The sequence below is a fragment of the Sceloporus occidentalis genome, unplaced genomic scaffold, assembly GCF_023333645.1.
Source record: "Sceloporus occidentalis isolate IW3139 unplaced genomic scaffold, rSceOcc1.0.p SCAF_25, whole genome shotgun sequence".
NCBI classification, from domain to species: domain Eukaryota; kingdom Metazoa; phylum Chordata; class Lepidosauria; order Squamata; family Phrynosomatidae; genus Sceloporus; species Sceloporus occidentalis.
In genome coordinates this window covers 99,361-113,229 of record NW_028317005.1, presented here as the reverse complement: position 1 = coordinate 113,229, position 13,869 = coordinate 99,361, and positions in this window count along the sequence as shown.

The window sequence follows — 13,869 nt, the reverse complement described above, 5'->3', positions numbered from 1 at the left end:
CACCGACATGATGGACTATAGTTATAATGTGTACATTTTTTAAATTAAGTATATTGTGAAAAAAGGATAGACATCCACACTTTAAGCCACAGATGGCTTGGCACCTGTGCCAAGGGTTCATATTTTTCATTTGGCTTGTATAGGTGAAATAGTTTTGATTCCACACTTTATCACTGTTTCCACAAATAATTAAGTTTCTTGGTAAATAATAAAGCCATTTAACTTGCTGTATCATATTGGTGCTCCTTCCATAGGGTTATTTTAATAAATGTAGAGACTATATAGATATCTTGCTACACACCCATGTGTTTCAGATGTGATTTTTTTTTGTCCTTCCTAACTTGTAGGTAGAAGTGTTTCTCCTTCGTATAAATAGCCAGCCTCACCCATGCTTGAGTAACTTAGTTATAAACAATGTTGTATACCACACATTCATTTAATAAGATCTAATTATGATGGCTGGCCCACCCTATGATTTCTTTGCAGTTTCATCAATATATTAAGGATTCCTGTTTTGACATGCTAAGTGGCCCCTGGTTTTAAGGTCTGTGGTGTTCCCGATTGCTGCATATTTGTGGTTATGGAAGCATGGGGTGGAAATGTATAAACTTCCCATTAACACCCTTCTTCAAACTCAAACTGTTTTTATGATTGCTTTTCATATAACACTACTTTTAATGTTAGTCTTTACTTAGAAGTTAATCCTCTCAAAAACAACCAGGAAGTAGCAGCTTTCTCGCAGCTGTTGGGAAATCTCCTTTTAGTTTATTTTTAACTTGCAAATTAAGACTAGTCACTTAGCCAAAGTAATATATTTCGGAAAATGTTCCCTTTTAACCCAAAATTATTCCCAGCGAAGGTGTTGCTAGACTAATTCCCCTTGGACACACAAGAAACAGTAAAATTATCCATACTGGATGCTACATTTTCAGGAAATATAATCTGTATTGATTTGAAGAGTAAAGTATAGCCAGACAGGGTTTGTCTTTCTATAGTGTTACTTTCTTCAGTGGTAATAAGTTGATTGCAGAATTATCTACTTTGAAGTTTATGTTTTAGGTCATGAATCCAGTTATCTAGTCTTTCAAGTGATTGTTGTTAGCTTCATACTTAAAGGATAAAAAAACAACAGATTGCCACCCCCCCAATGGCAATGACCTATCAGCATTTTTTAAGACAATTATGTGTTCCTGGCAAAAATATCAAGGAATTTTGGGAGGGTTTGTAATTTCTCTTAAATTGCATAATCTTAAAAGGTAAACGTGTAAGAGGTGGTAATTCTCCTTAATGTCCTCCGAATTGTTACTAAAATGCCAAGAGCACAACCTCACAATGGTCCCAACAGAAACGGACGGGTTCAACTGCTCAGCAGCTATATCATAACAAGGGGTCTTTTGTTAGAAAAATAAAATAAATAAAAAAAAGAATAATAGAAAGAAAGAAAAAGAAACAAACAGAAAAGCACTAGGAGTTTGGGAGAGGGCCCAGCATCTGGTGAGTGTATATAATAAAATTAATATTTACAGCTGGCAGCATATAAAGGCTTATTTTATTACTTTTTATTTATTGAAGGTATCATAGAATACCTGGTATTTAATTTCTGGATTTCATTTTGCCCTTGTAGAAGTATTAAAATGTTAGACCTACATTAGACGTACATCTATAAAGCAGGGAGCTTGTGCAGAGGTGGTTTTGATGAATGTTCTCAAGAGGTTGAATTCAGTACCTGGGAAACAACACAAAAGACTTTCCCTCGGTTCACATTTTTATTTGTTGTATAACAAACAACAATTTTGTGTGTAGGCTGCGTCTCCGAACGTGGCGTACTTTCACTGTATTCCATGTTGCGCAGGGCACGCTTATTAGTTTGCACTGGGAACTTGTCTTTCTAAAGCCAAGTCTGGAACTGACGAGCGTCTGACAGTAAATCTAGAAACCCAAGAGTGTTGTCTAATTCCATGCAGAGACCAGCCAGCCTTGCCACGTGTTGAAAAGATTTATTGGTAAAGTCAGCCATGAATACATTTACTAAGCGCCCATAGCTGACTTTATTTTCTGCAAGAGGAATCAAAGGCATTCTCTCTCTTTTTTTTTTCTTCACAAAATTCAATTTTAGTCTCTGCTGAATTCACATTATGCAGTATTTTTTAACACGTTGTTGGTACTTCCTCCGCCATATTTAAATAAGTGGTTAACAAATAAATGAATGCAGTTGTGCAGAGTGAGTTGCAAGATCAATGTCAGCGCTTACTGGATTAATTGCCTAGTGGGTTTGTTCAATAGCGCAGTATCTGGAAGAAGTTGCTCCTTATCCTTCACATTAATGCCATGAATGGCAGACTTACTGAAAGGATAACAGCTGTATCAAAAGATGTGTCCTCAGCCTGCACATATGGTTGTATTCCTTCACTCTAACCAAGGGTTTTAATGGTTACAGAGACCACATTCCACATTCTAAAACATACGTTATTATACGGGACGTAAAAGCCACGGCAGGTTAGCGTGAAAATATAACAAATACACCAAGCTAATATCTAGGATCATCTGTTACAGCCCTGGGTTATTATCAAACCAAATACGGTATACATTATTTTCATTATTATTATTAACAAAATACTCTGGATTCCCATAATATCGCATGTAAAATATTGCCTTAGATGCAAATCCATATCTGTCGATATAAACAGTTCTTACTTTACATTCACTCATTTTCCAATGATTTCTGCCTCCTTTTTTAATCTGATCTCAAATTGCATCATGAATTCAGAGTTACATAATAGCGACTTCTCATTATAATCTAGACCATTAAATCTGCCCTATGTCCCTTCCAATTTTAACATCCTCACCTTTTCATGGACATGCTCTGAACATTAGGTTCTCCTGTAGTTTTAAGATCAGCTGATTTATACATTGTTAGTCCATTTTCTACCAGATTTAAATAAGCAGTTAATCAATATCTGCATAAGAACACAAATTCAAAAAGGAAAAATTTAAGAGGTTAAATAAAAACATGGAGGTTTTGTACTTCCCCTACACACACTAGAAGGCAGAAAAGACAGAGCTTGGCACTTGTGTTGGAAGAGTTAGTTAGCTTTTCACTGCAAAGCATCCAGTCTGCTGGCCGAGGGGAAGCTGCTTGCACCCTGATTCCATTTTAATGTAACAGCGCTTCACTGGATCTGTTACATTGTGTTTGTCGGTGAGGAGCCAGCTATACCGGCTTCTGTCAGAGGATGGACTGGTGGAGAGCTGGTTAGGGTATCTAACCACTTATGCACAGATAGAACTGAAATATAAATGTATTTAAATATCGCTTTACAGACTGTATAATGTACTGCAGAGGCAGGTTGGCCCATGGGAAGGGAGGCAATTATTAAAATGTGGTCAGTCCAACTTAAGAAAATTTGATCTTATGATAGCAATATAACACCAGTTGTATAATGTATTTCTACAACTAGGCAAGCCCAATGGTATGCCCAGTCTGACTTGTTCATGGTGAAGAATTTAAGCCAGAATCAAGCTGATTCTCTTATTAGTATTTTGCTCCTCTTAGCACTCACAGGGGCCTTTCTTCAGTGGCTAGAAAGTCGAACCACATGTGGCTCAATGATCGTAACCTGAGGGCAGGCTTGTCTCTGTTTATTTGTGCAAAAATCACACTTAAGTTAAATATTTTACAATGTGCATTACCTTTATTCAGAATCTAACCTGATGCTAAGTGTGAGGACCACCTGCAATTGGCCAACTCTGGTAAAATCAGTATGATACACAAAGGGGAAAAATGTTACTCATGTTGTTCATTCCTGATATCTCTCTTTTCGGGTGGGTCAGAATGTGAAGTGTGAGTGTTTTACGAAAGAATACAATTTTAACTACACCGAATATATTTATAAATGAGTCTGTGCATATACAACATTTTGTGTTTGCTCTAAGTTACTTACTCAGTAGGTTGCAGAGCCACCGAAAAAATGCATTAATGCCACTGAACCGCAGTAAGATGCCAACCTGTAATGACCTGTGTGCTAGAACTGCCGCCTTCTACTGTGGCACAGGGGTGTGAGGCTAGGTTTCCACTTGGGTTTTTTTTAGCTAAAAACGCCCATAAAAACGCCAATAGCGCCACCTGGCGTTTTTTTTGTGAAAAAACGCAGCAGCCAGATGTTAGCTGTTCTTCAATAGGAAATCGCAGAATGCCATATCCACTTGGCGTTTTTTTGTTTGGCGTTTTTTCAGTCCTCTTTGGCGTTTTTTTACTTTTTTGGGCTCTGTGGCAGTTTTTCAAAATCGCAGCATGTTGACACTCTGGCGTTTTTTGCAAGGAAATCTTGGCGTTTTTCTCCAATAGAAGTCTATGGGAGAGAAAAAACGCCATGAAAAAGCCATGTGGGTTTATTGCCTTGGCGTTTTTTCTGGCGTTTTTTCCACAGTTACAATGCAGAGGATGGACCCAGTATCTGTGTGTCCTACGAGAAATAGGCGGGAAACAAACAGTTTCACACAAAACAAAGTTCATATTGAATTCTACACCATTTGGAACAAACATCCATTACAAACAAACATACGCGACGCATCAACTGGATCCTGCGTGCCAAAAGCAACAGCAAACAATTTGCACCATCATTTGGGGCCAATCTTCCTAGAGGAGCAGACATTCGGAATAAAGCATGCCTTACAAACCACAGAAAAGTGACAAAAGGGTCCGCCGGGGCGTAGAACTCTACCAAGTAAATGACATCAGGGGGCAGATACTTGCCATTTATCCTAATCCCTTTTAGCTGGGTGAAACTTCTAACTTGTAAAGGCTGAAAAAACTGCCTAAGGTCAAAAAAAGCAATTTCCACAGAAAGGCTAAAACGCCAGAAAAAACTCCAGAAAAAAACGCCAAAACGCAGGAAAATGCAGTGGCAGTTTTCTTGGCGTTTTTCATCAAGAAAAAAAACGCAGGACAAAAACCCAAGTGGAAACCTAGCCTGACTGAGACTTCTGAAGCCCCTGTAGTGCAGACACTCGCAGCGATTCTGTATGTAGAAAGGACTATTATGGTGCTGTTGATGATTTTGGCGATTTTACTAAATATTTTTGCTACAAACATATGGTTGGATTATTTAATTTTTAGCTGCACCATCTTAGCTGCTAGAACCTCCTTGTTACTGATATAACCACCACACTACCTCTCACCCTTTCTCTTTGCCTTATGTTTGTCACCCCATTCCCTCAAGATTGTAAACTTGCGAGCCGGTCTCTTTCCACCTAATGTATGGGTTTGTCTTAGTCTCGCAACTAAATAATAAAAATTCAACCACACACACGGCTGGTCTTTGAGCAAATGCCACCCCAGGAAAGAATACTTTTTGGTGTTCCCCCATTTTATATAGAATTATAGGTTTACACGACTATTGTGTGTTTACACAAATCATTATGATCTCTTAGAAAGGAGGAACATCTGTGATGGAAAGAGGGGAACAGGTTTTTTGGTCCTAGTAGGACGAAATGCCCCTTGTGAAGCGGCCCAGGTGTTGCCACCACATCAGATGTGTCTCCCTAATAAAACATGCCATTGCCCAGTGCTTTCATTATTCAGGCACCCCATAAAGCTGCTTGGGATTCCTAGTGATAAGATACCACTGACCATTTTTGGCTCATAAGGCACAGCACAATACTAGGATTAAAGAGAGAAGGCCTTTCTCTATGCATTGTCATATGGAGCAAACAAATGTCTTGGGAAGAAAGAGAGACTATGCATCAGACAATGTGTTCCTACCCTAAAGCAGTAAGAGAGGATTAAGTAGACTAACTTCATATTTGACTCAAGAAAATCCTTTCATTAAACAAGACCTTGGCAACAGCTTGGCTTTCATTAACCTACACATTTTTAATTCAGATCTCCAAATTTCCAGTACTCTCGCTATCAAGGTTTAATGAGTGATATGGGGTTTATACATGTAAAGCCAGATGCCCTCTTAAAGAAGATCTGGAGCCTTGCCCTCTAACCTAGATAGTTTAAGATGTGATCAGGAAACCCTGCTGTTATGACACTCCGTTTTATGGCTCTTCAAACAAGGATTAGGGCAAGTAAATTTTAATTATGTTGGCTGTGGGAATGGTATACTAAAACAATCTGAATACCAGTGTAGCCTTACAAGGCATTTTAGGATTATTGTGGTGGGCAACAAAAAAGTGGGAAAGCTTTTATAATACCAGTTCTTGTCTGGTTTCTCTCAAATTTACTGCCATTCTGAACTTTTAATTACTCTAGATTTATCCTTCTATATCTCTTGAAATGACCCATGTGGAGATTAGCCTAGGGAAGGCATGCACCTCTCAAAGTGCCTTCACAATCAATCCATTCTTATATGAGTTATACTGTTTTTCCTTAGCAGTTTATTCAGAGTTTTTTTGTAAATATGTGTCATCGTGTCTTTATTTTTTCTGAAATAATATTCCAATTTAGCTTTTATGGCAATGAATTAAGGTTAATCTCTTAATTACCCCAGATTACAGATAGCGGTTTTAAATTCAAATGCTTTCTATATACAATGTTTAACGTTACGGTTATTCTAGACGGTATTTGTTCTATTTATTTAAAGAAAAGGTTGGTGTTCATATCTTTGGGCTCGTGATCAGATTTCCAGAATTGTATAAATTGAAGTATATGCTAACAGTACAGCGTAAAGTGGGAATGTTTAGCCTTAAACTTTTTGCCACCCCAGTGCAATTAATAATTGCTGAAAAGGTGGGGAAACCCAGAAGAAATTCTGAATACACTTTAAAACCCCTAGATATTCGCAAAATATCAATGAAGGACTCTGGGGCATCATCACCCTAATTATTGTGTCATGAGGAAACTGAAATTGTTTCCACCAGGCCACTTGGGGATGAGTACATGCAAAAGAGATGTTGCATTTTTGTTTACATTTTCCCCCAAAAACATATGGTTCGTGTTCTTTTACTCCTGAGGCAGGACCTGTTGTAGTTTAAGTGTCACACGAGCAGTGTTTTGATGTGAGCTGAAGACACAGGCAGAGGGAAGTTTCCGAGAGGTCTAGCTCTAGCAATTACAGCTGTCAAGGTTCAGCACTGCGAGATACGTGTGAATATTCGTCTTCAAACAAACAGAGCTGTGCATCAATTAATAAAAGGGGCACTCCTGCGTAACAAGATTTACTATTTAGATTTATTAAACTGCTTTCTGTTTAATGCGTTTCATAATATGATATGGGATATGCATATAAACAGTTTAAAAATAAATATAAATTACCAAATAAGAGCTGATAACTTTTGGAATGGCAATTAGTCTTTGTATAAGGAGGAATTAAAAAACAAACAAAACAGGGGGGCCCGGGACCCCCAAACAAACCCAGGAAGAGTCTGATATTTGTCCCCCTATTTCCCCAACCCAGGAGTGGTTGAGGGTCATTAAATAATCCTGGGGTGTATATGCCTCTTTATACCCCCCTCCACATAATATTAAAAAACACCCTGTATGTCCCACAGACCTCTAACTGATGAGGCTAATGTAGGCTGAAACGTACATCTGGGGTTTGTTGGTTCCCTCGTGCCTCACGTTTCGGTTTTGGATTGCTGTTTGGGCAGGATGAGACTGATGGGAAGTTTTCCTCTGTAATTGGACAAAAGAGCTAACATTTGAGATGCTCCCAAACGTTGATATATTTAGCCACTAGTGGGATATGTGTAGTGGTCTCCTTCACATTGTATTGTAATAGGTGCTCCCAGTGTGTTTTCAATGCAGATTTACTTTTCTTTGTAACTATCCTGGCTTTGAATGGGTTGATGGGTAAATGGAAAGATAGATAGATTTATTTCACCCCATCAGCTGCCTAATATTTATCAGAACTTTGCCAAGTAACCTCTAGAAGAGTAAATGTTGTGCTGCCGGAAATATTAGATATTTCATTGCAAAATGAATCCTCTAATATTGTCCTTGGCTCTCCATGAAGGATTTAAGGTGTGTCAGATAGCTGGCAACATAAATGCTTACTTCTCACTCAATTACATCTATTAAAACAAGTTTAATGTTTAGATTTAGTCATGGAAGCCCATGTTAAGTTTAGGGAATTATAAATGTAGAGTCCTGGAAGGCGTATGGTTTATAAAAAGAAAAGATAAACATTAGGAGGCAGTCAGCCAGCAATAAATACTCGATTAACTCACATAATGTTTAAAAAATAGCTTTGGCTCTGTTGTTGTTTTTTTTTGGCATAGTAAACAGGCATTATTGAGGATCATGGGGATTGTAGTCCAACAACAGATTGGTGCTCCTATAATATCTTCCTAATGATCTTAATAGCAATCACTTACTTTCCCCATGGTGCCTAAAACAGCAAGTCAAGACCCTCTAGAGCAGCGGAAGGAGATGGAAAAATGTACGTCAGTACGTGTGATGTGCCTGGTAGGAGTAGTAGGCAGGGGGCATCTATGCCACCACTTGGGTGGGAAATTATTCACGTCAATTTTAAAAATATGGGTGTTTTTTAGTATGCAATCATTCAATGTTACATTACAGTTAAGGATGCTGTTTCATTACGATTAAACGTTAACTGCACTCTCTAGTACAAATAAACATTAACCAAAATGTAATTACATTATTTACTAACAAAAAAACCACTTTTTCAGCTTATATGGGCACAATCGATCAGAGTCTGTTTTTGCGTCACAGACAACATTTTCCTTTAATTATTTCCAGGAAAGCATTGAACAGTACTAGGAATAATGTTTTGAATATTTCATTCTGTTACGAAAATCTCAAAAAGTACTCAAACGTACTCAAATTTATTTTATTATGGAGGTTTACCGATAATTCATGGTACATAACATCTGACTTCTCATTTCCATTATCATTAATTTCCATTATTTTTGGAGCACATGTTGAATATACTTAATTTTAATTTTTTTAATCTTTTTTTTTTATATTTATGTTTACTTTATTTACCATACAAGTTCCATTAAGTTGGCAAGTTAATGCATATTCATTTTATAGTAGTGGTTTTGCTTCCTTTTGCTTACATAGTGTCCCCAAGGAATATATGCAATATAGCCCTCCTGTATATATTTGGCAAATTGACCTCCATATATACCTATAAGTATAGGTTTATACTTATGTAGATAAAATATATAATAATAGGGTAATTGACCTTATCCTAATCATTATTCACAGATGGAGGAAGAGTGTTATGCAGAGAGGCTGTGATTTATAATGTCAATGACCACACCACATCTTACTAGTGTCATTTTCTCCACCACAACCTATAGTGAGAGTTTATAATGAAATAAAGAAAAAGACCTAAGCATGAAGTGATTTCAAAATTGCTCCATTTGCATTTTAAGTGAGTTTCAGCGTCTACTAAAATAATTCCTAAACAAAAGAAATATTACTTTGCATGTTTCTTTATTTCTTTATGTGAATATTTGTTCCTGTAGGATCAGCGGTGTACTTAGTCCTTTCGGTATCAAGTCAGAACTAGGCCTAGGTGGTTATCTCCATTCAAATTATCCTACTTGAAATTCCTCCCCATGAAGGATAATAGCTCATTTCTAACCATGGGTTTTCCTCTCACTGGAACTGCTAATACCTACTGTCCCATGAAGTGGAGAAGAGTAACAATTTAAAGCAATACAATAACTGGAAAATGTGTTTAAAAAAATGAAAACACTAGGGAATGGTAAGACAGCTCAGTCCAGTGAGATGATAGATTAGTTTGGCGCTTGTAAGATCTGACACCATTCATATAAATGTAAAAATGTTAGAAACATTGTAGAAAGTCCATCTGGTTTTGATCATCCATCTTGCTGAATCCATTTTTTTTCATTGCAAGCAAACCATGAGTTCTAAAACAAGCTATAACCTGCTCTGTAGTATTACCGTGTAGTCGTAAGAGTGGTTGTCCACCCAAGCTGGATTGTGAAGGTGGTAAACTCTCCATAGTGAATGACAGTAAATTTGCTTGTAAATAAGCTTCAGATATTCTAACTAATAGTAGCACTATCCAGCAGCATAACTATACGGACACAAGACGTCCCAGTTTCATCCAGGCTCCAAAACACAAATGGCACCATCATTCCTGTTAACCTCTGCTTGGTGAGGTCCTGCCATCACGTGCTAGTTCAGGTAACAGGGCTTCAAAACTGTCCATTGTCCAGGTATTCCAGCTCTTCATTATATTACCACCATTCTGGATGTCATAGCATTCAACCTTAAGCTTCATCTCCTATTCAAATGTTTCAATATAGTAGTTTGTTCTGTGGCTTTTGTGATGGAAAGCAAATATTTATAAAATTCCCTGTTGTCTAAATGCTAAACATTTATTTAAATATATTGGGCAATGTTGTACTGCTTCTAAGGAAAAAAAATGAATGAAATAAAAGGTCTACAGACATTAGGACAGAGCTTACACTCCAAATTTCTGACACAGTAGGAAATAATCTTGAGATATTTGGGTCAATAGCCTAAACTAACAAATAATCTTAATATAATGGCTTTTACTATGGATTATAGTGGGCCATATGTGCAAGAAAACCTGAGCTGGGTTCTTCACTTATATATACTGTTCAAGTGATTAGCGAATCCATACCACTACCTGCTGTTTCTCTTCTGAAATCATCTATAAAACAGATACTTCCCATAGGTTTACCAACTGTGGCATTCTAATTGCGCTAAATAAATAAAAGATAATACCAATACTTTGAAAGAATAAATAAGTATCTCTAAATTTAAAAAAAGGCAGTACCAAAATAGGTTTGCTATTGAATAACAATACTAACAAATATATAGAAATGTCAACAGACCTATGTTGTAAATATGGTATTGTGTCTGTATATTTTTATCTGACTATAAATGACACAACACAGAAATATATTGTTCCTTCACATAATGCCAAGCTTTATTGTGTTAAGGCTAGCCTTTCATGACAATTACTCTTTGAATATGTAGCTTTAACGTATATATATATTTAAAAGCAGGTACTTCTGGGATTTCTCCACTGTTTGGTTTCTCGCTTCCTTGTTCTGCTGCAAGAGAGCCAATGACATGATGTGTTAAATATATGTTTATTTGTACAGCCTTATGTATAGAGAACTATAATAATCAGGGTATTCAAGAGGGTCTTTCTACAGAAAATAAAAAAGGATTTCCTTTCAAAAGCAGTAGGATCTGGTTCTTTGATGCATCTTGTTCCAGATGGAATGCTTTGATAAACTTTTTACCTTCATGTTCTTCTGTTTGTATTCTTAGCTCCATACATTTCTTTTTTTCTCCAGACGCCCTTAACAAAGATGAGCTGAATCCAGGAGAGCTTTATTTTGGAATATCCCACTAACATCCTGTGAAGATACTTTTCCTTTCTTTTGTAAACTAGCTTAAGCTTTTGAAACAGATGTGCGATCCAGAAAAAGGGATGGAATGTTCAGCCCCACTTTACAGTTATACAATGGCTGAAAATAACAAGTATAATGTCCCAGGCAGGGCTATGAAACATAGTCGTTGGTTTGTACTTCTCACAAATCCCTGTATTCATTCTTAGATCCCATAAAAATGAGATATATTGGAAAAAGGAGTTTGCAGTTTTCCATACTGACCTTAGTTTATTTTTGTTCCATAGAGTCACTTGTAGTATCGTAGTGGCTTTCTAATGAATAATATATTTCACTCCCATATTAAGCGGTTAGTGAATACACACTACTAGCAGAAGCTGCATATCCCCTAACGGTGATATATAAAAAGTAAACATTGATGTGTACATTTTCCTAATTGATCCTATGCATATGATTCATCAGCTTACAACCAGGATTCAAAGAGTAACACCAGAAACATCATTTTCTGCATAAGATGCGTTATGTTCAAAAATAAAAACTGTAAGACAGCTGTTCCTTTGTAAAACAATACATAAATGGAATATTTCTTATTATGGTAATATATATATATATATATACATATATATAGTCTTGCAACATATTAATGTCAAATTAATAGATAAGATGTGTCTAATCTAATTGCTCTTTAACATGTACAGTCACCAGGGGGCACCAGAATTGGGAACCATCGGACGTCCTTATCTCTAGAAAGGATGGTCACTAAACCCATATTATTTCTATGACCTGCTTAGCTGGAGTAACACACACACATATACAGTGTATATATATATATATATAATCATTTTTTTCTGGCTAAGATGAGCTTGGATGCAGTCAATTGCAATTTGAAGTCTATATAGTGTAGTAAAAAGCACTATAGGTATATTGCAAATCAGTTTTGAATTTCAGCAGACCTATAGCACATCAAGCAGTACTTTTTCCACGTGTTCTTCCTTAGGGGTGCAGGAATACCTGGAAATAGGTACATAAAATGTTTTGGAATGGAAATAAAAATTGGAGTGAACAATACAAAATCTACATGAAGTACAAACAGGTATATGAAGCGGGGCTTTGCAGAACATTTGTGAGTATACCTGATGTAACCTTGGCAGTTCCGCTGAAGATGATGAAACAGAAAACACCAATGACATAACTTGCTCATAAACTAGAAGAAATAATATAATTATTGCAGTCTGACCCAGCAAAAATATTGCACATTTAGCTGAGGAAATGCCTCATAGCCCTTTTCTATTTTATACCTTGTTAACCACTTGAATTATCTGTTTTCTTGGCAGGTTAATGCTCATTGTAGAAAAGCCTTGTTAAAGAAGCAGTGATGTGAGAACAACTTACAAGCCAGGACATGAAGATGGTAAATTATTTCCACACAATAACTAACCAGCTGGACGACAGCGGGACATAGCTCACTGACACTAATAAAGAATTCTAGAACAACTATCGGTCAGATATCCACCTGGTTAGGTGTTTACTACTGGTAGGAAGGGTGCCTAAGAAGGAACCATATTCTTGTAGTGTCACCAACTTGTAAAAAAACCTAATCACGTTCTCCACTGTTGCCTTTTCCTTGCTCAAAAAAACCCCAGACTACATTATAAAGCCAGGAATTCTCAGGAGGTCCTGGAGAAATACCCCATAAGTCATACTCAGCAGGGGGCATATCATTCTGCATTTAGTCTGATTCTTGTTGAGTGGAAGCACCTTGTCAAATCACAGCGTCCCAGCCCAGTTTAATATAGATCAGCTGCACCATTCCCTGAAGACAGGCAAAGGCCAATGAGTTTATTTGTTCGTGTGCTCGATACAAATTGGCACATGCTTCTGCTTTATCAATCTTTGGTTTATAATGGAATTGTTTTTAACCCTTCAACATGCATTCTGAGGGGGGGTAGCAGTGTTTAGGATTAGGACTCAAAGGGATTATTTGTATTCTACAGATTCATGGTTCTAACCACTAAAATCACGTTTGGACGCACAAATGTCAACATAGCTTCCATGTGAAAATCCAAATAACCTCCCAGAAAATGACAAGGGTTATAGCGTGCTAAAACCTTAATAAAACAGCTCAAGGGCCTCTTCAGTAACCTCTGCACATGAGAGAGATTAAAATATTATTAAAAGAGCATACTGTTAAACCTTGGGCTGGCTGTGCATGAAGTAGGTCTTCAGAAATGATTGGGTTCAGCTAGGGGGTTTGCTGATGAGCACTTGGAATAGGTCTGTTTAAATGCTGCCCTCAAGGCACATGGTGTATAATTGGCCCCTTTGCACTGCCACTTTTCAACACGCTCTGACTTTCAAAGGGTGTGTGAGAGGCCTTTGTGAAAATTGAATATTTAAATGTCCCTGTAGACCATCTACCTATTTATTTGTCAAGTAATTATGGTACCTAAGCAGTGCAGATACATTATATAAGTGAAGCAAAACAAAATTAAAATGTGTCACTATACCATGCCATTATATTCATACTCCTTTTATTTAAGT